At 40.2% G+C, this 23,272-nt stretch overlaps 1 protein-coding gene across 2 annotated transcripts in view; it reads right to left on the bottom strand.

Moving 5' to 3' along the window:
- Positions 1–23,272, bottom strand: part of grik4 (glutamate receptor, ionotropic, kainate 4) — a 288,509-nt gene that overhangs the window by 152,468 nt on the left and 112,769 nt on the right. The gene's annotated exons all lie outside the window — the stretch shown is intronic.

Here is a 23,272-nt window from a genome sequence, read left to right as displayed (position 1 = left end):
TTGGAAAATGGCTGCAATGAAACAAAGAGTGAAAAATGTAAAGGGGTCTGAATACTTTCCGTACCCACTGTATATATACACACACACTGTATACTGTATATAAAATGTACATGCAAATATATGGCATATAATGTGACAAACTGTATCAACATTGTTAAGCAACAGAACATGGAGTGCACAGTATTTAGTGTTTTAGTATTGCAAATTGTTAAATGTCAGATCCCTCTTCTTTTTTTCTCATTATCATCAGAGTTCTTCATGTGGTTCATTTTGGTTACAGGTATAAATCATGTCTACGCAAACCAGTGACATTTTTATGAATTCTACATTACATTATTCAACAACTCCACGAGGCACATAATTAAAAGACTGGCCTTTGGAGAAACTCTTTAATGTATAACCTTTTATTTCCATGCGAAGAACGTTATGTCATCTTCTTGACTTGTGTAATTGTAATTTTTATGTCTTTTGATGGTCAGTAATGTGAAATACTGGATAACGTTGACATGCAACACCCCTAAAATGATATCTAGAAAATTCAATATCCCCAGTTATTAATAATAAACAACCCCATGTCATGTCAAGTGCTAATGGACATCTCGATAATAACGGGTAGTTAGCTATAGTGGCCGTGTTTAATTACAGGTAGGCGTTCAGATCAGCACAGGTTCCAGAGGCGTAGAAGGCCTCACATCAACATCCTCACAGCACACATACTGATGGGGGTAATGGCTCACTGACTAATTATATAACACCAAGGCTGATGTTAGATATTAATCATGTCAGATGCCGGTCAACAACATCAATATGCTCTACATCCCGTGACACCAGTCTGGAATTAATCCTTATTTTATTATTTATTCAGCCCAATCAACAAAAACCAAAATCAACCACTCCAAATTCAGTAAGAACTCATGTCAGACAACTAGAATAAGAGGTCTCAGCTCGGGGCAGGATGAGTAGGATCAACAACTGACAGACCAGGATGGTCTGACAGCTGTTTGACTTGTCTGTCAGAGCAATAGTTTACACAATTCAAATATCAAAACCGTCAATCACACATCAAACGTTGTGTAATTCAATTGCAAATGTGATATTTAAACTGACAGATTGAACCAAAGGCAAGTCAGATGCATAATGAGACTCACATATTTGCATATATTCATGTTCTGTTGCATTGGGAGTCTCAGAACTGGCACAAAAGCAACTTGTAGATGGAAATAAGTGATGTGTGACCAATGTTCAAGGAGGTTTGAGTGACTGTCAGAAGCTGCAGAAAATGAATATGCATGTTGTATGTAAACTTCTTGGGTGAATGTTTGCATCGAGTTCAAAGACGTCTGTCGGTTTGAAATGTCTAGACATGAGCAAAAACAATAAACTCAACCAAGGAGAACGTGAACATGTCTTAACATGTCATAACTAACCTTATAACATTAACAAGAGAATAGAAAAAGAAATAGCTAAAAGCTGAAAACATGTCACGCCACTCAGTGAAATGACATGTTTGTGAATTTTCCTTCACATGAGGAGCGGGATACCACGGATCTATGCGATTAGGCAAGCAATGTGTGGCTTGCCGTGTGAAAAGCCCTTTATTCCCACAATGGGGAAATTCTCACTGTTGCAGCAGTAAGGGATCGAGATAGCTTCATATTTCGCTTCCTTTACGACAACGTTTAACATTTACAAGATAAACACGAGCAGGAGATAAACGGCTTTTCAATCCATGAAAAGTATTGGACAGTTAAATAAAAGTTTAAAAATAATATCTTATTGTGGTAAATGCACATCTTACATAAATAAAAGGTAGTTGCTGAGCATTAAGGGTTAATGGAGTACGAGAAAATTATGTCCCAACTGGTGCACACTTGTGTGTACTGCTCATCTTTTTCCTTTCCATATTTCGTAAAGTGTTCTTTCTACCATATTTTAGGAATCATCAGAAATCATTACATTCATCCTGTCTATTCAAACATAAACAATAAGTATACAATAGCAACAATAGAATCAAAACTAGAATGGAAAAGAATCAACAACCATTTGGATCGAAAACATAAGAACACATGTTTTTGTTGTTGTCATAACAACAGACTGAATTCCGGGATCCAACTTTAGTTCTGACACAAATTCACTCGGACAGCAGTTTGTATCAGAGAGTCATCTGACTGTGACAATCCAAAGGTGCACATTGCAACAGGAGAAAAAACCCTGGAAAACATGGAATTCAACTCCAGAGAGATTCACCCGCAAATCAATTTCTATCTGAGTTCACTTGAAGAACAAGTACGGTGTGAGCTGAAGGACAGCGAGCCAACGTTCACCCAATGTGAATCTGAGGGGAGAGTTTACCTGATCATCCGAGAGGACTTGCAGGCCAATCTCCTCGATCAGCTCCAACAACAGAGAGAGGGCAGCAGTTGGGGCCATGAGAAAGAGCTGATGCAGAGGGAATTGTGTGACTTGAAAATTTAGCTGGCTGAAGGTGTCCATTCCCCAACCAGGGAAACAGAGTGTCTGAAATCCCGCTTGGAAAAATCAGCAACAGGCTGCAAAAAGCCCAAAAAGATCTCAACCTCCAGTACTTCATTACTGAAGACCTGAAAGTCGAATTGGAGCAGATGAAGGGAGAGAATAAGGCCCCTAAAATTAATGTGGAGACTAAGAAGATCGAACTTTGTGAAGAGAGACAGAGGCTCGCAGAAGCGAAGACCACCAACGTGAGGTTGGAGAGCTTTCCGGAGATTGAGAGGGCTCAAGCTCAGGAGCTGAAGGATAAATTGAACAAGATGGAGGAAGCTCTCAGAGAACAGGAGACGGAGGCAGAGGAGACACTGGAAAGATCCCAGGCTTCCCATAGAGCCCAGCTGGATGAGGCTCTGGCTGAACGTGCCCACTCCCCACCAGGGGAAACCGAGTATCTGAGATCCCAGCTGGTCAAAACCAGCAACAGGCTGCGAAAAGCCCCAAAAGATCTCGACCTGCAGTGCTTCATTACTGAAGACCTGAAAGTCGAATGAGAGACATCTGGAGATTGAGAGGGCTCAAGCTCAAGAGCTAAAGGATAGATTGAGCGAGATGGAGGGAGCTCTCCTAAAACAGGGCAAGGAGGCAAAGGAGATTCTAGAAAGATCCATGGCTTGCCATGGAGCCCAGCTGGAGATGCAGGACAAAAACAACAAGAACCTCATGGCTGCTCTTGAGAAAAAGAATGAACATCCGCTGGAGAATGAGCGTGTTCTATGGCAGCATGAGAAAACATCACTGCAGAGGAGAGCAACAAATCAAGAGCTATCAAGTGCGTGCATGTGTCGGTCTGTGTGTATGGGTAAGTGTGTATGTGTGTGTGTGTGTGTGTGTGTGTGTTTGTTAGTTTGCTTGCAGGGCGTGTGATGCGCCAGTGCAGTGGTGGAGTATTAGTATTTGTAGTGCGTGCTGCATGCTACATGCTACTTGCTGCTTCTGCACGCCACTCTTTGCTTCCAGCTACTGCCAGCGGACAGCCCTTTGTTTTCAGGGGCGGAAAGAGGAGCCAAGTGTGTAAACCTCCTCCGCCGGTACATAGCCTCGCCACTGCCAAGACCTCGTACACGCCTCCCTGTGGCACACATGGTAACTGGTCCCTTGTGGTTCCAGGCTGAGTTGTACAGTATCTTAGACAGCAGTGGGTCCCAGAGACGCGGCATGCAGGCCCATCGGTGAGTGCAAACGCCCTGATGCCCGTCAACAACTGTCCCAGTTATGGGTAAATAGCCCCAGCTATGGGTCAATTGTGAAGACCCCAACTGGTGGAAGATGTTGGTGTGAGAACCACCACAATGTCTGGGAAGGAGGAAGAAGGCAACCCAACAGCTACGTGGTTTAAATCGGGAGGGTACAGCGTATAGGGGAGCAAACCCTGTGGCGATGTGAGAAAACTGAAACTATTCCCCACAACTATTTAATAACTACTCTATACACACAAACACCAGCTATAATGATGTCATATTTGGTGGTGTCGGCCCTGGACCTGTCCTACATGTGTACTGTGGTTTGTCTTGTTAACTTGCAGGTGTAGCGGAGGCAATAATGAGATGACTGTGATCACCCGGAGGGTCCTCCCAGACTATTTAACCCCGCCTCCGCCTGCCTCGAGACCAAGCGGCTGCATTCTCCCAACGGCGCACCAACATGTTTTCTCTCCGTTTGAGTTTTCCCTCTGTTAACTACACCTCACATTCTCCATTACATCCATACACCTTCATTCATCACTGATACTGCCAATCACACCTCATCGAGCTCTTGTTTGCATCATTATTTAATAAATGTCACTTTTTTATAATTACGTTACTTTGCATCTCCCTCTTTTGGTGTGGCCTGTGAGCCTGTTGTAACAAGTTGCGGGCTCCTTTGCGAGTATAAAACCAGGACCTTGTTTGTGGTTTTCTTTAATTAATCATAGTTAGTTGCTTTTGAGGCAATTTGGTTTATTTGTGCTAGTCTATTGTTGTTTCAATGTTGAGTTGCCCTACAGTCACGTGTAATATAGTCTGATGCGTAAATCAGGGGGAAAATGCTCATTTGCATCCTAAACTCCCAAAACAAAAATAAAAATAATTGGTTCACATTGTTTTATATGTTAATAATAATATACTAAATATAGGTTTATGTCTGGAGGTATATGTTTTTATCCAAAGAAAGTAATTAAACAAACAACATGGGAACATTTCTTTCAGGGACATTTTGCAGGTTTACTACAAGTCTCATGTAGCTTTAGACTTTAAGACAAAACAGGTTTATTTAGGGTCACAGAGCCTTTCAAACCCAGCTGCAATTCAAAGTTTTATAAAGAAGAAATGCTTTTGAATATACACTGGTTATTGTCAAATTAGCAACAAATCTGAATTATTTGGAAAATATCATTTATCAGTTTACTTTGTTTTGGGAATAATCAATAAAACCTATGATTTTAGGGGTCATGTTGGAAACACGTGTTATACTTTACTTGTTGTCCCTTTCATTATTTTGTTGTCTTCTATATCGATAAAATCAACCAATCAATCAATTAATCTTCCACACCAACTACTCAGGATCATGCAATAACTGCAGTCTTACTCAGCATTCATCTGGCAGAAATCACCGAAGTCATATTGGAGGGTTGACTCCTGTACAAACACACATAATTATTCCTTAAAGTCTCAAATTCACTTGATTTGCATGTTTGTAAGTGTTGGAAGCAAAAGGGAAGAGCCCCAGAACTTTTTATTGTAAAACAGGTCGGGGTAGTCTGCGTAGTTGATATACACACATTCAGATGGAGAATAATTGACAGGTTTAAAGCTCCCATGGACCTTTTTCACAGCAGACATTTTGACTTGTCATAGCAGGAAAAGCACAGCTGTTATTGATAACCATAACGATGGCTCAATTCCATCAAGTGTCCCAGTGAGCTATTTCAGTGAGTCAGCATGCACAACACCAGGGTCTCTCCTAAGTGGAATGCAGCCATCGTTAATGGCTTTGAATACACCTGTGCTTTAACTACTACAACATGTCAACATGTCTGCTGTGAAATGGTCCATTGACAGTGTTGGAACTCAGCATCTGAGAAATATTAGAAAATAAAGTAAAAAATGAATGACGAATCGTGACATCAGCCTTAAAGGGAAAGCGAGACTTAAAGCAGTATAAAGACATTGATACTGTGGGATCAGGAGCAAAGTTGCAATTAAAATTGAAAAAATTAACAAACCATCGGACTCAGGTTAAGTAACATACACAGTGTGAAAAACATACACATTTTGAGCACTTACATAAGGCATATTATTTCATAATCAAATTCAGTCTATAATAACACATTGCTAATAACTTCTATAGTCCGGGTACCTTTTACTGCGTAATGTGTATGCATTTAAGGATTCAATAAACAAAAAGCACAATCAAATATAATGAGTTCATGACATCACACCTACAATTGTGTCTGATTGGTACAGTGTTTTGAATTTCCTGGATTACCCTGCTAAATTACACAGGCAGGGTAACCCCACAAGTGGCCTGTGGAGAGGAAGAAATCAGTGTAATGCCATGAAGCGTAAGAGAAGAAATAAAAAGGATGACAGTAGGACAGAAAAAAAGCCTAGTTAAGGATGGTCTCATGTGAGCCCGGCCAATCAATATTTAACAATTTTTGACAACCACAAAATAAAAGAAATCATCAGGCTGTTTTGGAAGTTAGGGAGGGTTTTAGTAATAATAAATGGCTACACATTATCATGACAGAAGAGTAAAGTGGCTTGATCCCTAAAGGTTGGTAATTTGAAGTTCTAATTAAATGATGAACTCAGATATTTGTGTTAATTGCAAGTTAAAAAGTCCAGACTTCAATAATCTGCGTGTCAAAGTGAGCAGTGGCCTCAGGCTACTTAAACACTGCCAGTGTTGCTCTTAGTAGACGAATAACTGCAACCTCTGGTCTTCCAACATTGTCTTGGAAATCATTTTCATCATATTGCACGTCCACCACCAGTCATGTAGTTATGAGCATAGGTTGTCATGTCAGTATGTGCAACATATGATCCCATTAATCCCAGCTCTGTCTTCATGCAGTCTGGAAGAACAGATAATTTACAATACCTGCCGCACACGAGGAGTGTGAGAGGAAACAAAAGTGGACAAGACAGAGGCAAAGACGCAAGGAGCAGGCTAACAAGAGCTTTTCCTTTGCTAGCTTATTCTTTTTCATGATTAACTGTTTTTATTTTGATTTATTATAACAAACCCAGCTCTGCCAAGCCTTCACATACTGTCCCACTCCACTTCTACCATGGAATAAAATTAAATTAGATGGTGTTAATAGAAATCAGTACATTGTTTACTAATTGTTGAACTTTTCCTTGTGTTGAACCTAAAAGGCCTTGCTGTCCAAAGTTCCCCACATAACAGCTTGAAATTTATTATGTTACCAACATGACAAATAATACTTCTAAATTCTTACACGTTGCCACCAGCTTTATTCATTTTCTGTGATCTCTGATCACTTTTTAAAAACAGGTTCAAGGTTCAACTACAAGTGTATTTGGCGGATATGGCAGACGCCTCTCAGGTGATTCTGTGTAACAAACCATCGGACTCATCCGGTTAGTTAACACACACTGTAAAAAACATAAACATATTAAGTTCTTACATAGGGCATATTACTTCATAATCAAAATCAGTCTTTATTAACACATTGCTAATAACTTCTATAGTCCAGGTACCTTTTACTGTGTAATGTATATGCATTTAAGCATTCAATAAACAAAAAGCACAATCAACTATAATGAGTTCTTGACATCACACCTACAATTGTGTCTGATTGGTACAGTGTTTTGAATTTCCTGGATTACCCTGCTAAATTACACAGGCAGGGTAACCCCACAAGTGGCCTGTGGAGAGGCAGAAATCAGTGTTATTTCATGAAGCGAAACAGGAGAAATAAAAAGGAAGAAAGAATAAGAGGGAAAGGACATCAAAGATGAATGGATGTGGAACAAACGCTCGTCTAGCTATCTATCTCCTCTCAAGTGTCTACTACTTATAATGTGCCCCAGTGCTACACTACATATTCTGTTACTTAGTGTGTTATTGTATGTATGCGCACATGTGCGTGTGTGTTGGACCCTAACCTGTGTGTGTGTGTGTGTGTGTGTGTGTGTGTGTGTGTGTGTGTGTGTGTGTATTACTGAATATGAAGCCCTTCACACCCTGCACTAAATAACTTAGACCCACAGAATGCTCCAGGGGGATATACACGCTCAATCATACTGTACAGCACTGCAACACTAAGGGCAACAGAAAAGGGAGGCAGAGAGAGAAGCAGAAACACAAGTCATAAGCCGACAGGCAGTGTAGCCTGAAAACCAGTTCCTCTACAGACATAAATACGGCTCCCAGTTGGCAAAACACATTGGAGTGAAACAAACCTGATATCAAAATCTATGTCCCTCGCAATCCTAATGGCTGGCACTTCTGGTTAAACAGAGTCAAACGGCAAAGGTGCATTGGTTGCATTGGTGTTTTATGTCTGTGTATAGTTTTAGTCCACAAATCTGGTGCCCAAAAGCTAATGGGCCGTCATTCTATTGACTCTTATTCATGAGTTCATTGTTGCTCGTGAGGGAACATATGGAGAGCTGTTGTAAGTGAGATAATTGACAGCCTATATAGGATATGTGTCCTCATAATCATCGACTATTTGTGCAAGCATTTAGTGAACGGTCTCATTCAGGGCTTACAAATAGTACGACAGGTGGTTCAGTATTGCTCAAGGAGATTTTAGCATCACGTTAGGCTGCTGGTGGAAACGTTGTCCCTTGTAGAAAGTGAACTTGCAGAAATTCCAGAAGTGTCTCAGTTACCCTTCCACAAGTCATGTTGCAGTGGTAAAACTATAGTGATCTTAGCCCTTTGCCTTTCAAGGAAATTAAGTTGCATACCCACCAGGGCTGTAACGATATGCAAAATAAAACCGAAATTAACTCCACAAACCTTTGTTGTGGAGTGAGAACTGGTAACGCTAACGGAGGTGTAACGTTACAAATGGCTGCGGTTCTGACTCAAAGTCAGAGTCTGTTTCCCGACGGTTCAGTAAACTGCCGTTAGCGTCCTTGGCATTGGAGTTAAGTGCTGACCGGGATGGCTGCTGGCTGCTAGCTGCTAGCATCCCGACTGAAGCCTTGCAGCGCCGGGAGAGTGAGGCAGAAGACAGGGGTGTGCTAGCTAGCTAAATTACCATTAGATTAGTTGTCTATCTATACAGTAACGTTACTGATGAATTCGTGGGTTAGCCCAGAGTTGTTAACCGTGGTCAAAACAATCATACTAACAATAAGTGAGCGTTGTGAACGGTGTTCTTATCTTAGGTTACCCATCAAGAATTACATAAGCATCAGCTACTTGTCAACCTGCATTTTTATAGTAGGCACCAAAGCAATTTCCTTTTCATTTCCCCTACAGGTTGGGAGCAGAATTGCCTGTTACTGTTACCATTATCATTATTCCTATGTATCATTCCAATGAGTTAAGATAGGCTACAAAAGAATCTTTAGTGTTGGATCGATTAAGAATCAATCAATCCATCAATATCAATAAATAAGGTTTCTGTTTTATAACTATTTATAGTTGCAAAGTGGGATGTAATCGATGACAATGCAATCCCATGTGGTAGAAAAAAAGTTGCATTTTGTGTTCTGAGAATTGAAAAAAATCAAGGTTTGTATCAAATCCTGGGTCAAAAATCGTGATACAAACTACGCCTTGGGTTTGTTGTATCGTTACCGCCCTAATACCCACAGGCATTACACATAAAGTCAACTAAGTTTATCTTGGGAGTGTTTGTTCAACCTTTATTTGCTTTATCTTTTGCTGAGAATGGACCACACTGACAGCTGCCCAGTACCATCACAGGTTTTGTTCTAGTCCCTGAGCAGCTGCAGTTGAGGAAGTTAAATGCCTTGCTCAAGGACACATCCTGTGGTGGAAATAAAGGGAGGTACAAGTGGTGCTCAATAACTGTCCCTGGAGAAACAGAGAAAAACAATTAAAAAAAAAAGAAGCTTCTTTTCTAATAGTGTCATAATCGTGCTTTACATACTTACAATGCACACTACTGTTCAGGGGCTTTTTTAATGTTATCTGTTGACTGTTGGAGCAGACGATGAAAGACAATTTTCTGTGTGAACAGACAATAACGTTTTTATCTTTATCTTCTCTTATTACAAGAGACTGTAAGAAAGTTAACGTGATATGCTGTATACTGATAAAATGTTCTCTTTCTGTGATTAGCAGGGGGTGGCAGTAGCTCAGTCCATAGGGAGTTGGGTTGGGAACCGGAGGGTCACTGGTTCAAATCCCCGTATGGACCCAAAAAGTTGGGAGCGTGGATTGGTGGCTGGAGAGATGCCAGTTCACCTCCTGGGCACTGCCAGGTGCCCTTGAGCAAGGCACCGTACCCCCCCGACCGCTCAGGGCGCTGGTTCAGCTGGCAGCCCACTCACTCTGATATCTCTCCACGTATAGTGCATATATAGGTCCTGAGCATGTGTGTGTATTTCAGGCCTGTGTGTGTGAGTACTAACAAAAGTGTGTAAACAGAGTGTAGTGCAGTAATTTCCCCACTGGGGACTAATAAACAAATGATCTTATCTTATCTTAGCTCCGCCGTTTCAGCACTGCATTGTGGGAAAATAGCGTCCATCAGTATAGAAAGATTAGCATAGTGACATTTTTGACCGTTCTTTTTTATTATTAATGGTGAACTCATACACAAACATGCACACACTTAAGGTATAAATCAGCAGCAAATGGGACACCATCAATTTATTCACAAGACACACATACAGGACAGACATGTTTGTTTCTATTGCATGGGTGCTCTTTGGTGTGCTCTGCATGTCTGTGCTTTGGCATGGCTGTGTCTGTGTTTTGTGTAGTTAAATAGCTAGTGTGCTTTCATCCCCATGCCAATATCTTTCCCTCTCTATCTGTCTTTCCCCACACCTGTCCTGAAAGCCCCCAATGCCCCCTGTGCTATTCCCCTAATGATGTACAAGCCAGAACTCCTAATGCCACAATTGTAGGCATAACTATGGGCTCTTGGGTTGTTCTCTTTGCGGAGTGAAATCACAGCCATACATGACACACTGCTCTTACCACAGCACTTCCCCATTACATACACATCAAAATTACACCCATTAATATCAGACGGCTGACAGGCCTTCTTGCTCACACTCAACCACCAGCTGGCTAAACTACTACTTATGTTCAGCATATGGAGCTTTTGTTTGTTGTTGACTGACTTTAAAATATTCCTATGTACTACAAATTGACTTAAAAATTGGTAATATTCTTATAGACCACAATATTATGGACAAAATAATATAGCTCCCCTCAAACTTGTGACCATTGTCTGGTTTATGCGGTGGAGAACTCTATAAAATATGATAACTATTACCACCGCAGCCACATAATCCATTTCCTCTAGTTCAATATTGGTATTTAATGTTTGTTATAGAGCAACCAGTCATGAAGCAATGAACAGAGATGCATGAAATGTGTTTGCTAAGTCTTGCATGAAAGAAATGAAGGATGATGGTCATTGCGGCAGTCAGTTTGCTTATTGGATCTGGAAGGTTTTAAATGTAGTTGTCCAATAATTAATTCAAAGGTTTAAACCATGATGTCGATGCGGGTCAAGTATCTTATGCAATTAACTAAAGGCTATTTATCATGGCACTTGGACCCACGGCTAATTACTGTGTAGCTGCAGTTGACACTGTAATGACATGAGTCAGTGGCAGAATGCCTGATTCTTCTTATAAGATACAACACTGATGCCTACAGGGAATTTATGATTCAAAGGTAACATCTTTAATAGAGGGAAAGGTAAAATTTAGTTTTTTCCCAGATTGTTAGCAAAAATGCCACACATCTATGTACCTAAAATTCCTTAGATAGTGCCCTAATCACTCAATTGATCAATTCGTCGAGCCAATAAAGTGCACCCTAACTAATGTGTGAGTCAGCAGGACATCACTCACAAGCGAGAAATCAAAGGCTGCCGCAGCCAGTTCTGCTGAAAGTGCCTTAACAGCCATTATCGGACACATTTCCAATGTAGACATGTTTTGTGACCATATGCCATACAGTAGGTTACTGTACCAGAGTCCGGATCGAGACGCATTTTTCCGACCGAGCTCGGCCCGCGTCCGACAGAGCAGTAACCCAACCCAACCCGAACCCGACGTGAGCCCGATATAGCTCATACTAAAGACACATGTATGTTTGTTTGTGTGGAAAGCTTTAGAGTTTTTATTAAGCAACTGTAGGAAGGCATTCTGAAATGTCAACAGATGAGCACACAGGGCAACAAGCGCCAATAACGCACAAGAGGTCGTATAATTTGGCCAATTAAAATTAAACTAACACGGGCCTACCAAAAATTGCCCAAGCTAACAAAACAAAATATAAAACATTCACACAAGAGGTTCTGTGGACCTAGGTCAACAATAAGAGGTAACAACAGAGGTAACAACAATCAGAACATTCGTCAAGTAAACCAAGAAAAGACCATAATAATAATTTATGGTCTTTTCTTTGTTTATTTGACTTATTGTTGTTATTATTATTATGTGGTTGTCTTTTTACTGTCTTTTTTATCTATTTTTTATTTCTTTTTTCTTGCTAAAACTGTTGCTGGAACTTTCAATTTCCTCGCGGGAGTCATCCCAAAAAGGGTTAATAAAGAGAAGTCTAAGTATCTAAATGAAATCCAAATCAGTGTAAGTGTCCCCAGCAAAGTAAAATTAACGTTAACACAAATGCAGCAGCTTATTGAAATGAAAATAACTTTTACAATTTTCCTCGAAAACTGTATGGGCTACTAAACTGCAACATGGGATTCAGAAAAAAGATTGCATCAACGGTGGATGATTTCAAGGCTGTCCTAAGGCCTAAGGCCAGCTCCTATCGTTGCGCTGCCACATGTAGCCTAATATGCACGTGTTTCGTTGTCACAGCTACATAAACAAATTTCCGCACACAGAAAGACCAAAGTTAGCGTAATATTTTAAATGTGTTTAATTTACAAAAACGAACCTTGCCATCAAGTGAAACAGGCTTATTGGCTACGTAAGCCGTTCTAAATTTAAAATGTTCAATGCCTAATCACTCTGATATGACCGATCTTGACCTAAACCCGAACATAATTTCTAAATATCTGTCCAAACCCGGCCCCTTGGGTTCCGTCGGGCTCGGTTGGGGTATACATCTTATGTACTGTACATATCTCTTGCAAATATCAGTCAATTTAACGTCCAACATTAAATTGAACTTACTGAGTACACCACCGATCACTAAGTTTAATGGCAGATGGAAACCAGCCCAAGCAGTAAGAGTGTATCCGCACACTGTTCAAAAAGGTATCTATGGTGTGTAGGCATCATATTAAACAGTCATGCTACTCGTCCATCATAGAAGGCCTGGCTGGAAACAATCACAGATTCAACCTGCCTCTGTGGCAGTGCGCCGCCTAAGAGAGAAATGGCTTGTACCTGCAGGGTGGTGGATAATGGAGGTGAGCGTCAGAGACAGCAAACAGTGCTTTAGCAGCAGCAGCTCAGTATCTGTCCTAAACCCAACCAACTCTGAAATTATTCAACAAGCCTGTACAGATGAATAAAAGCTATTGTGAAAGCGGACTTCTTTTTTAGATACTAAAGCAGCTCAAGTGGTTGTGAGGGCTGCTTTAGATTTAAATAGATTTTACAGTGCAACAGAAAGCACAAGGTCATGTGCAGGACAAATAAAATGAGTTCCTATAAGCACACTTGTGTTTACATATGCACAAGATACTATGCCAATTGCTTGTGTGAAGTGGACAATATTTGTTTATATGGATATTTTTTTAAAGATTATTTGCTGGGCTTTCCCGCCTTTACCAGGACATCTGTGAGAAAGATGAGAGAGAAGGGGAAGACATGCAGGTTAGAACCCTGGACCTCAGCGTCGAGACAAACACCTCTCAGTACATGTGCGCCTGCTTCACCAATGACCCAACCCGACCACATTTGTACGGTTAAGAATCCTCTTCTCAGTCTGGCACAACATCACTGAGTCCCATGCCTCTTAAACAGATGCCTAAATCGTTTTTCCCAGTTAGGAAAAGAATGTTGTCTGAAAGGTAGAGAGTAGGTAAATCACGTACATACTGTACGGGTAAGACTAGGGGCATGTGTTTGTCGAAGGGTGAGGGAGCACAGATTAGTGTCTCTAATCTCTATCTTGCGATTTGCATTTGCTGAACAAGGATCAAGTTAGCATGAGATTTTGAGAAAATAATTTGAGTAATCCCTTACATTAACAAGAAAATGTGGATGTGAATTTTTCAGCTTTAAATCGATCTGGAAATTTAAAAATCTATTTTCCTTCCAAAGTCGTACAGGCATGACGGAATAATAAAAACAGCTTGTTTTGAAATGTGTTTGTGAGCTTGTGCTTTGTGATGGAAATAGCTGCTCAGCTATAATACAGTTCTATACAATAACAGTAAAAACCAAAAGTGGCCTAAAGGCACCCCTGATTTAGGTCAGTCCTGAAACCTGGAACAAGCACGTTTGCTTGGCATTTTGCCTCCCTATATTTGCATTTTTTGTCATTATTGTCTGCCAATTTTGTAGCTTCCCATTATATGAATGCTTACGATCTGGTACCTAGTTGGTACGTTTTTAAAGAGTCCTTACACCCAGCGCACTGCGGCTGGGGGCTTCACACCCAGCGCATGAATGCTAGAAGTGTCATTGATGAAAATGAAAAGAAAAGAGAAAATACAGGTGGGGGGCAGGGTCTCTGATACAGCGCCACAAACCATAGAGATGTGATTGAGAGGGAATATTTTTTATATAATCTATACATTGATTTTCATGAAAATCGTACTCATTCTCCTTTTAAATATTTGAAGAAACAACCACTGCTTTGCTTGTCTTGCTTTTGCATATGCTCCATTCATTTTTGTACAGTGTTTGCAAGTGTTCAAACAATTAAGCAGGTGCAACAGAAGCCAGGTACGGTGATTGACAGGCAAAAGACAAGATGAAAAACATCCAGCAAGGGGGAAAAAACAAAAGATAATCAACCAGCTTTTAAAATGAATTGTAATTTGAAAGGTATTTTGCTTCTTGTCTTCTTGCTGCCTACCGCACACACTAATTAAGTGGTATGTTAGGCAGAGAAGAGAGCACAGAGATAAAACACACCAGCATGGGTTTCTTGTTTTCTGTGATCTCCAGTGCAACCTAGATATGATTCCCAATGCTACAGTGAAACAGATGGTGTGCAGAAGTTCATTCAATCATACTGAAGAAGCACAATCAGTGAAGTTAGTGATTGTGCCAACGCAGGAGAATAGGGGTTTTGGGTTTTAGGAGAGCTTTTATTTCCAAGTTACCTTTCTTCCTCTCTTTGTCTGTTAGTTCTCACTTTTACACAAGGACACATGAGGGTACACACTCGGTGGGAGTTTTATGTAATACTATTTAAATGAGATTTGTAACTGAATTATGTCCCTCTCCACACAAATGAGTATGAACCTTTCAGTAGGAGAAATCTTGTTTCTAGTAGTTTCAAACTTTTCAAACTTTTGAAATGTAAAATATTTACCCATTCAGATTCTGAATTGATTAATGAGGTTTTAGTCTTGCTTTTTAGAAAAGTAGGTTTAAGGTGTTAATTACACTGCCCTGGCAGGTGCAACATACCTAATAGAAGAGCAAGATCCCAATCTAGTGCACTTTGTCACACAGTCTTTAGAAGAGGTCTTATGAGTTGACATAAGTAAAAACATCGGTACATTGGTTTTAATGTGGCTTTAAGCATCAAAAGACAACCTAAAATTGTAATGCTTCCATTGGTGTTGGTTTAAGTGAAACAGTGCCCTCGTTCTCTACCTCACTGGACATGGCATTTGAAATGTAGGTCTAACTAATGAGTTTTCTAAAGAAGATAATTTATTGACTGCTGCCAATCCTGCATGATTATTACTCTAAAAACCTCATCAGTTAGAAACACAGAAATATGCAAATACACACCTACACATTCATATACACACACACAACGATGTAAGCAACTTCAGTTTAAACCTTTTATCGCCCAATTTAACCACAAGCAAGACTCATCTTTTGATTAAAGAAGTAGGCCTCTGTAAGGAGTAAGGAACTTAACAGCAATAGATTCTGGCTGCTATCATCTTTGTGTAGCTACAGTGTACGGCCTCTCTGCAAAGCCTCTGGTAATGTTCAATCATTTTCACAGCGATTCCTTTCATGAGCATATGTAATCAATGGTTGCTATAGTTTATTGTCAACACAACAGGAATAATCTGCTTAATTACAGCTTTATGTATGCTGCAGTCAATGATGTTGTCAAATGGTTGTGTCAGTGTAGCTCCAAAGAACTGAAAAGATTTTTTAGGTTGCCTTGATTTCACACATTTTAGGAGATCTATAGTCCTATTTGAGGGAAAAAAAACATTGGAAGTACATTACCACAAAGGAAGGCACACTGAAGGACTCAAATTTACAAAAATCACGACTCACTGTCATTTCCTCTTTTATCACTATTCAATGTGTTATGCTCTGGCCTCGGAATATAACTGCAGTTTTCTTTTTTATTATTGTTGTCTCTGTGAAAACGGTATTCTAGAAAAAGTTCTATTATATATACAGTCTATATATACACACACACACACACACACACACACATACACACATATATATATATATATATATATATATATATATACACACACACACACACACACACACACACACACACACACACACAGTATATATTGCAAAGACAAGGATGTCACCTTGATCCAGTACTGGGACTGGCTTTTTTCTCAGTTTAATGGAACTGGAATGGGCATCTTAGTCAACCTCTCCAACGATATGTCAACGCCTTAGTCGAGGTAAACACAGGCTAACGCTACCAAGTTCAATGACATGCAAACTGCAGTCCATCAGTGTCCTCCATGGCTGTGTACTCAAGATGCCTCCTTGCTCCCTTCACATTAAAAACCCCTGCCAGTGCCATGATTTTAAAATCCCCAATGTTTTTGAACAAATCCAAGTGTAAGTGAAAATGTAAAGCTCATTTGGCTGAGATCAGGGTAAAATAAATATACACACACAACTAGGGCTGGGTACCGAATTCAAAACATTTTAGGCAACGACAGAATGGAATATCGAACAAATGCCTCTTCATTCAATACCATATTTCAATATCTAATGCGCAAATCACTTCAGCGTCAGTGAGCCAAAAAGCATGCAGCATGCTTGTACCAAGATCTACTAATGCTGGTGATTGGCTGTCTAACGTCACACGTCGTAGAAGCAGGCAGGAAAAACTCTATGGAAGCCCAGAGGGACTAGCGTAGTAGGAGCTGAAAAATACATTAAAAAAGATTTGGGTTGCATACGTTACATGTTGTACTTTTCTTTATGCTTTAAAGGATTTTATAAAATTGGAATCAAAAGAGGAACCGGTACCAAACTCACAGTATTGGTAGCCTAGCGAAATACTGTGGCGCCCAGCAGGGGATCAGGGAAGTTGAAAAGTTGAAAATGGGAAACGGAAAGGGGGGAGAGAGAAAAAAGGTGCGTTAGCAAAGAGGTAGTTGAGGCGTTAGAACACTATTGAGTGTGTGGGTAAATGAGACTTGTGAGGAGATCAGATGGATCAGGGGGAGTCCAAGGCTGTGTGAGTGGGTGTAACACAAATCAGGAAGGAAGGAGTTAGGAAGGCATGGATCAAGGAAAGACAGAAGGAGAAAAGAGGTGAAGATAAAGGCAAGGGAGGTGGTAAGGGAAAGGGAGGTGGGAAAGGGAGGAAGGTGGGTGAGGATGAAGGCCAGAGCGGGATGGATGATTTCTCTTGAGTCACACAAAGCCTGGAGATATGAGGTGAAGACTGCCTACTGCAGCTGTGGTGATCACAGGAAGATTTTGCCATATTACTCACATATACACACACTCACACAAAGGCCTGTGCACATCCTGTCAAACTACAGCTGAGGCACCTAGGCTGTCTTTTCGCTCTTCCTCTGCAGTACCTTTGTCACCATCCACATCTAAGTGAGCTTGACATATACAGTCTAGCTCAGACGGGTGACCCATTATGCTGTAATTGAATCTCTGAAGGTGCTTTCGAAAAGTAAGCAGTGACAACACCTTCTCTCTCATGTATGTTTATGGCTATTTCCTGCGGCCGCCTAGAGGACCAACATTTTGCCCCAACCCCATGTTTTCAATTTAGTAAAGACTTTACACTGATGATATAAATGGGCACAATTGAAATTGAGTCAATGTGATCCCACTGCCCTGATTAAGACCTGATTCTAGGTGATTTGAGGGCTTTGCCACAACAAGCACAGAGTGTGCCATCAGGCACCATTGGGTTGTCCAAGTGTCAGAGAGAGCTGCCTGACTGCTCAGATTAGAGATGGGTTTTTTGTGATCACTCTGTGGGCTACAATTTAAAAAAGCACAATTAGCGATTAGCAGTTTTCCATTTACGTAGAGACAACTATCACTGGATTACTTTAATACTAAAGAAAACACAAAATTTGTGATGAAGCTCACTCCACCCAGAATATGCAGGATATATCTAGAATACAACAGAGTAAAAAAATGATATGTTCCCTTGTGGGTATACATATTTTGCAGGCGAAATGTATTATTCTCTTAAGATTTCAATATGGATTTATTGTCATTTATTTGCAATCTGACTCATTAGCATATAATCCTATAACAGACAAATCCTTAGTGAATTGACCCCTTAGTGCGGCCGTCGCAAACACAGGAACCGCACATGGGGGGGCAATGAAAACCAAATTTTTTCCTGGTATCTGAGTTCCCTGAATTTTAAGACCACTTCATTAGCAACAATGGGCATGATGCCATAGTTTTTAAGTTGGATTATCTGGCATGAGTCAATTAAAAGCGCGCGTGATGTTATCTAGCTTTCTAGTAATCTATTAAAGGCAAGACACTGATGTAATCGGTGTGTGCTATTGTGCTGGTAGCTGTGACAGCTGTGCGGCTTGCTGTTCTGACACACTAACACAACTGGGGAGCAAATGTAGCACAACAAGCAAGCTGAGTGTGGTGTGAGCTCAACTATTCATCTATGCAGGCTTGATGTTTACGTCTTAGAATGTAAATTTGAAGACAAATAATCGTATGCAAAATTTGCATAATGGTGACTATTACTTTATACTTTTTTGATTACGTGTGTGTATGCGTTTGAGTAGCATGCGTTCACAAGGCGTGCTTGTAAAATACCATTTATTGTAAAAAAAGAAAGCGATATTCTGGATGGATCACATTGATTCCGCATTCCAGAGGGAGAGAAGAAAAGAAGAAAAGATAAAAAGATAAAAAGATGCAAGGAAATGTGTACTGTGTTGCCTGAGGCAGTTGTTTATTGATGCCAGGGCACCTGCGTGCACCACAATCCACAGTACAATAACTTGAGGCGCACAGGATCATTAACAAGGAAAGTACACTCATTCTCTACAACCTAATCCTGGCCCTTTGTCAAAATGATGATGAGGCACTTAGCTCCAGTAGTTTCTTCCCCTCCACATTTACCTTTTCCAGAGTAACAAGATATTCATGCAAACCATGCTGTTCTTCCCATTAATATGTGAGGTCATATTCTCATCAACCCTTGAGAGCAGCAGTAAAGCAACGCTAGTCTAACCTCACAATGCTCAGAGAGGAAGCTACTTCAGTTCCTTCCTGCAATCCAAGAATGCCACCCTGATGTGTCCTCGAAAAAACCTGAAAAAAATGTACCCAAGCTGTTGAACACGATTCTTTCCTGAAATTAGCAAACATCAACTTTAAGATGGCTCCCCTGGGAAAGATGCACCAATTGGAGAGAAAGAGAGCTTGACAAACAAAGGAAAAGGGTGGTGCATCTACCCAGGGGAACTTCTTTGATTTAACTTAAATTGACAAGCAAGCACAAAGAGAGCATACATATACTGAAAACAGCAAGCAATCTAAGTGTTTTCTACCTTTGAATGGATTTTAGAAAGGTTTCAACCATCCTTTCAAAATAGAATCAAAATGATTTTGACGCATCCTTCTACTACACGGTCTGTTCTTGTTATCAAAAATTTTATTTTGGTCAAATCTCTTTTAACTTTTACTTATTTTTATTTACTCCATTTCTTTCTTTTTTTTATAAATCTTTCTATCTGATAGTCGTTTCTGGAGCTGGCATAAAAATAATTACACTGCACGTTGTGTATGATTCTGAATGTGATAAATAAACATTCATTTGATTTATTTGACATGGGTCAGTTTATTCTGATCAAGATGTTTACGTGAAACATGGACGTAAAATGCTTTTCGTAAAACGCAGTTTACAAAACCGGACATGGACAGAACAAAGCAATCAAAATACAAAGTCCACCAAAAAAAAGGGGTGGATATCGCTCTCTCTTTGAGTAGAGAACGAGACGATAAGCCTCATAAAATGTTTCTGTGTTTGATCCTCAAGCTTTATTTTATGCAAGAACTAATACATATTTTTGTTTTTAGATGTGGTAAATGGGGCAGGGTTACCGGCCAATAAGGCAAACATGGAATCCGATTTAACTTGCACTCATCAAACACGCAGACACCTATATCTCGATTAAGGGGCGTTGATAACGCAAGGCAGGATTAGGGAATTTAATCCTGAAAGGCAGGATGAAGGATTTTAATCCTGCTTAGATTTATCAGTGCTTTACCTGAAATAATAATGACATAATGTCCAGGCAAAACACATTTTCCATGGAAGGAATATCTCAGTCCCTTGAGACTGTTGTAGATTTATTTGAAAAGTAGTGGGGTTTCTGATGCAATAAGTGATGCTAATGAGTTTCTGTAAATATATATAAAGTGATTACTTTTAATTAAGCAGAGACACGTAAGCTTCCAAGCATCAATCAAACCCAGACCAATCTGCCAGAACATTCAATATATAAACCCATATTTATTTTGTTTAGTGGGAAAAAGTAGGGAGGGAGAAAGGCCATTCATTATATTAAACCCATAGAGGAAACTATTGCTGTTTGTGCTGCTGAATGTCAACAAAGTATTAGAGAAATTAATGATGTCACACCATTGCCTAAACAACACATAATTGGAAAAGTTTTTTCTTTTTTCTTTTTCTTTTATTTAACACGGTTGGTCCTGCTCTGGAGTTTCGGGAACTGCTGCTGTTCGTAACAACTGCAAATCTGAGATGTGAACTAAGCAGCAAGCTCCATCTCTGAATTTAGGCTAGTAGATACTGCTTGAACCTTAAAGCAACCACCTCTCCGAACATAACAAATCTCAAATTAACCACCTGGACGCGAAAACATTGTGTCAAGCACAACATTGTTCAGGCGAAAAAAAGTAAAATAAAACAAATTGCTTTCCTTCAGGTGACAATTACCTCAGTGTGAAATTAAAGCCTGACAAAGGTAGGCTACAGCTAAAGTGAAATGCAAAAAGGTTATGAAAATGGATAAACACTGAGGAAATAGAGGATTATAAGTGGTTTCAACACTGACGTCTTAACCCCGCAGCTGAGAAGCCACCGCTACTTTGCATATTATTACTGACTTGAGCCCAAGATGATATCATTTTTTCCGTATGTGCATTCATGAGCAGGCAGAAACAGATGCAAATGCTGACACACAAAAACACTGATGCTCATACGTGCCCACACACACACACACACACACACACACACACGCCAAGACTTATTATGAAATGTCACAGCTCAACTGTGTGGAAATTCTTTCTGATTACATTTAATTTACTGCAACTGGGGTTTCATCACCCAATAACAGGCAAGAGAGCTGGAGCACAGCTACATTTTTGGTTCCACCAGGCACCGGGAGAATATCAAAGCATGCCACCTATGCTCTTTTATTTCTCTCCCACCATCTCTTACTTCATGCTTCTCTTCTCTCGTCTCCTTTATGCACCTTTGTCCTCACCCTGGACCTCACCTCATCTCTGTACCCTCTCAGTCCTTTTATTCCCCTAAATCTCTTCCTCTCTCCTCTGCTCGTCTTTTCCACATCCCTCACCAAGCCGGGTCGTGTAAGACACACCGCCTGGCCCAGCAGAACAACAGCAAGCCAGAGAGGAGACTACAATATCCTCAACACACTACAATGACAGAACATGACTGGCCAACAGGCTCCTATGGGCTACAGAGCACTGTAAGAAGTGATTTAAAACAGTCTAACCGATGGTGCCTCAGTCCGTTTCCAGAAAGGAGTGGATACCAACAAATGGGATTTTCACGATCGCTCAACATATCTATACATGTCAGAATGTAGTGAAAAAGGCTTATTTTGTCCGACCAACAGTTCAAACCCTACACATATTCAGTTTACTATTTCACTAGACAAAGAAAAGAAGAATATATTTACAATTTAGAATTCTCTGGGCCCAGGCCATGTCCAGTCGCTTTCAAATAAAAATGTTCTACTTATTCCTTACAAAGAGCTGTTGATTGTTTTGTCGTTGGTTGATTGATTCATTCATTTAATGAATGAATTGTCAGTTATCAAGCAAAAATAGAAATGGTCTGTGTTTATATAGCGCTTTTCTAGTCCTAATGACTACTCTAAGTACTTTTACAGAGTACAGGAACCATTAATACACTGTATAAGGGGCCACCTGCTCATCAGATAGACATTCACGTACATTCACACTCCGATGGGGCAGCCTCGGGGGCAACTCGGGGTTCAGTGTCTTGCCTAAGGACACTTCGAACATTGGACTGCAGGGCCAGGGATCAAACCACCAACCTTCCAAATGGTAGGTGACCACCTGAGCCACGGCCACTTCTAAATAGAGCAGCATGGATGTTTTTCTCATCCTTTCATTATTGCAAATTTAATTTCTTTCGATTTTTGATATAACGTGGAAATTGTGATTGGAATTTTTCAAAGTTTTTGGACATTTCATAGGCTTAAATGAATGATTGATAAATGAAAAAAAATGATCTCAAGCTCCGTACCCAGTTGGGGATTGCGGAGATTAAAAGGTAAAGCCTGTATCCTTTCTTGTTGTTGGTAACCAAAGGCTCTCAGTGTATGTTGTGAGCTGTTTGGGTGTAGCTACAGTCATTAAGCTCAGTGTTATCTAAATCCCCTAAACCAAATCATTTTACTAGTGCTACCTGTGCTGTTCCACAATAATGAAAACAATCCCTACTTGCTGCCCAAGTTTCAGTTTTATCTCAATGTATTACACAAATATAAATGATTGCCAGTCGTAAATACAGGACAGTCTGTGTCCTTTTCCTGAAAAGGTGGATGTCTAATTCAGGATAAAAACTCCACATTATACAGTAAATACTATGGCTTCAATGAACTGAATGACTTACTAACTCTGTGACTCAAAAACACTCACAGTTCAATGCTCATTCATGATACATTTGTCTTTAAAACATTTTTGTATCATAAACCCCTTTGTTTGAGCCAACAAAAAATATAAGTAACATTCACTGACTGGTCTGAGCACTGCTACCCACCTACAAACAATGTGGAGTTGCTCATTTCAACAGCCCACAGAAGACAGAAGTTTTCAAGCTGTTAGGATAACAGTGGTCAGCGGCTGTCAGTGTGTCAGTCTGGAAGCTGATCTTGAACACAGCTTGTACAGGAAACGCAAGGCAGCCAAAAGTACACCAAAAGTAC

This window comes from Etheostoma cragini, chromosome 3 (genome assembly GCF_013103735.1).
Source record: "Etheostoma cragini isolate CJK2018 chromosome 3, CSU_Ecrag_1.0, whole genome shotgun sequence".
NCBI classification, from domain to species: Eukaryota; Metazoa; Chordata; class Actinopteri; order Perciformes; family Percidae; genus Etheostoma; species Etheostoma cragini.
The sequence above is the reverse complement of the archived record's forward strand: the minus strand, read 5'-3'. Positions and strand labels throughout refer to the sequence as shown.